Source organism: Glycine soja, chromosome 19, assembly GCF_004193775.1.
Source record: "Glycine soja cultivar W05 chromosome 19, ASM419377v2, whole genome shotgun sequence".
Classification (NCBI taxonomy): domain Eukaryota; kingdom Viridiplantae; phylum Streptophyta; class Magnoliopsida; order Fabales; family Fabaceae; genus Glycine; species Glycine soja.
In genome coordinates this window covers 14,101,196-14,104,681 of record NC_041020.1, presented here as the reverse complement: position 1 = coordinate 14,104,681, position 3,486 = coordinate 14,101,196, and positions in this window count along the sequence as shown.

Sequence of the window (3,486 nt, the reverse complement as noted above, 5' to 3'; positions counted from 1 at the left end):
CCTGAGCCTTTCCTCTAGATGATCCAACTTTTCCAATTCTGCCATAGCATGAGGCTTTTTACTTGTTGTGGAATGCAAGAGGTGTAGCTGGGGGTGATAATGAGGGCCCTCCAAAGTGTTTTGCAGGGTTATACCACCAACTGCTTGCCCTTTAGTGGCATATCCGAGGCAAGGCTCGAAGTCGGCTAGATTGTGGTGGGGAATTTCATGTGTCTCCCCCATGGGTTGAGACATGTATATGATGAGGTTGTCGGCTCTCAATGAGCATGGGAGTGGAGTTATTGACATCCTCATTGGGAGTGTACGCCACATCGGGTAGTGTATAGTTGGGAGGCAAGCCATATAGCGGGAAGGCGTACTCGTTTTGAATTTGCACATCATGGGGCTGTCCTTACTTCCCAAATCTTTGCCTACCATATTTGAGGTTGGATGATTCATTGGTTGAGATCATATGGAGGCATCGGGTTCACTTTTGCAACAGCGCTGGTAGCGGCAATTGCAACCGTATCGGCTTCCATTATCTTCTTCATGCTCATCATGGCCTTCATCATTGTGGCCATTTGCTCTTTCATGGCCTCCATGTCAGCCTTCATATGCTCTTGCACCTCCTCTACTTCACCCATTACTCTAGCTCTAGCACGGGTTCTGTAAGGGCACCATAAAGCGTGTTCTTTTCTTTTTTATAACAACAATTAAGTTTTTCTCTTTTTCTTTTCAAGGAAAGAATGTAATGAGCAATGCAACCAATGAACAACATGCATGTATGCGAATGATGCATAGTTGAAGTATTGCGAATTTTTACATAGGATATGGGGTTGAATCAATTTAGATTTTCAACATGGTCCATGACATCTTCGTCAAGGTGAAACTGGAAGTAACAGGGACATCGACAGTCCTAAATATGTTTGGCAGTAGATGAAGCAGCGATGTAACTCGATCCATCTTTTGCCCCCAATTTTTGAAAGATGGTTACTTTCATGCTTCAACTTGACTTGATGAACCTTTTCGTAAAAGCATGAGCTTGGTTCAACCCCATAATCCAAAGAATGACAATTTGATCGCCAATACTTCGACAACATTTCATAGAGATGAAATACTCGGGAATATGTATGCTATGCATGGAAAATGTAATTATGCAATTGAGATGCCCGAAGAAACATCTTTTCTTAGTTAACCATGCATTAGGTACCATGTTCAATCATTTTGTTTTTAAGTGAAACAGGTTTATGATCCCAACATGGTTGGCTCATGGTACAGAATATATGCAACTAAGAATGCAGCGTGAATTTTCACGCTTTCTATTTTTTGTTTTTGTTTTGCAGAGGAAAACGCAAGGATCACGCATGAGCAAACATGAAAACAATTGGTATGCAATTTGAAGATCAAAAAAGTTTGTTGAACGCATATGCATGATGATGCAATGACTCATGCAAAATGTGAGGTTGGAATATGATAACGGACAAATGCAGGAATGATATGTTCATTATGATGCCATGAAGAGATGCTTATGCGATGCATGATATGAATGCATTTACGGACATGAGAGCCCCGAAAAATTATCTCTTCTTACTTGCACACTTGGGGGTGCAGTGCCCCATGTGTGTAGTTAAGAAGGTGATATGGATCTTGCGGCTTCCCATGACAAAAGATAAGACCAACATACAACGGGTGCGTGATGACATGATGTAGACGCGCAAAAGCATAACATGGGAATGCATAGAGTACGACAATATCCACAAATAATTACAAGCAAAGGCGTACATGACATTCAGGACTACATGCATGGCAGTGTTTAAGATGGCACGTAACGTGTTTGCTCCGCGCCCCTATTTTAGGGACTTACAGGATAATATCTAGGGGTCTCTAATAACTACTCCCAACGATCCATATCTCACATGGCTGTTTTCTAGAGGTATCATCACTCAAGATAATAATATTGCGGCGGTATGGAATACCAGCGACAACACATTATAAAGAGAGAAAGCTCTAGACGAGGTTTCACTATTATCAAGCAAGTCGGAGACCTAGCATGACCATAGATCCACCTCCACTCCTTAGATTTCCATGAACCTGGGTATAGGGCCCCCTTTTTTACTCAAACCCGTGGGTGCTTAGAATGCGGTGTAAAAATGTGGAAAAGACAACATTTATTATTTTTACACAGTTCAAGAAAAAACGCACACACAAAGTTTCATAATTTCACATTTTCCTAAAATAGGCCTAACTCACAAAAAGGGGGCCAAAGTGAGCCTGGTTGCCATTTGCACCCTCTTTTTTACTAAATGCACCCCCCTTTGCTTTTTTTGGTGATTCTTTTTTCGTAACGTTATGAAACTTTACAAATTTCGTAACGATACTTGTTTTCTTTCCGTAAGGTTACGGAACCTTATGGATCATGTAATTACTCCTTTTTTAGCTTTCAGAATGTTACGGAAACTCACGTATTGCGTAACAATACTTCCTTTTGATTTTCAGCATTTTACGGAATTTCACGGATTGCGTAACAATGCTTCCTTTTGATTTCCGGGATGTCTCAGAACTTCACGTATTGTGCAACAAAGGGTGCCAAGTACCTCGAAGCGGTCAAACAAAGGTTGCATGCCATCAAACAATGGTCCCCGGACGAAATTAGGGTATGACAGTAACAATACAGCTCCAACTCCCACTCCAGAGGCATCACATTCTAGCTCAAAAGTTTTAGAAAAGTCAGGAAGAGCTAGAACAGGTGCCTTAGTAATCTTTTCTTTGAGCAAAGCAAAGGCTTGCTCTTGTTTTTCACCCCAGGTAAATGCCACATTCTTCTTCACCAGCTCATTGAGAGGTGATGCAATTGTAGAGAAATTAGGAACGAACCTTCTATAGAAGCTTGGTAACCCATGGAAGCTCCTAATATCTCCCACACTTTTTGGGGTGGGCCATTCTTGGATGGCCTTGATTTTCTCAGGGTCCACTTGGACCCCATTTCTACCAACTACAAAACCTAAGAAGACTATATTATCTACACAAAAGGTACACTTCTCTATATTTGCATAGAGGGTGTTTTTCCTAAGGACTGAAAGAACTTGCCTGAGATGTCCTAAGTGATCATCTAGGCTCCTACTGTACACTAAAATATCATCAAAATAAACAACTACAAATCTACCTATGAAATCCCTTAAGACATGATGCATAAGCCTCATAAAGGTGCTTGGTGCATTAGTGAGCCCAAAAGGCATCACTAGCCATTCATACAAACCAAACTTGGTCTTGAAAGCGGTTTTCCACTCATCACCCTTTTTCATCTTGATTTGGTGATAACCACTTTTAAGATCAATTTTTGAAAAGATATTGGCACCATGCAACTCATCAAGCAAATCATCAAGTCTAGGAATGGGGTGCCTATACTTTACAGTGATGTTGTTGATGGCCCTGCAATCTGTACACATTCTCCACATACCATCCTTTTTGGGCACCAACAACACTGGCACAGCACATGGGCTTAGGCTC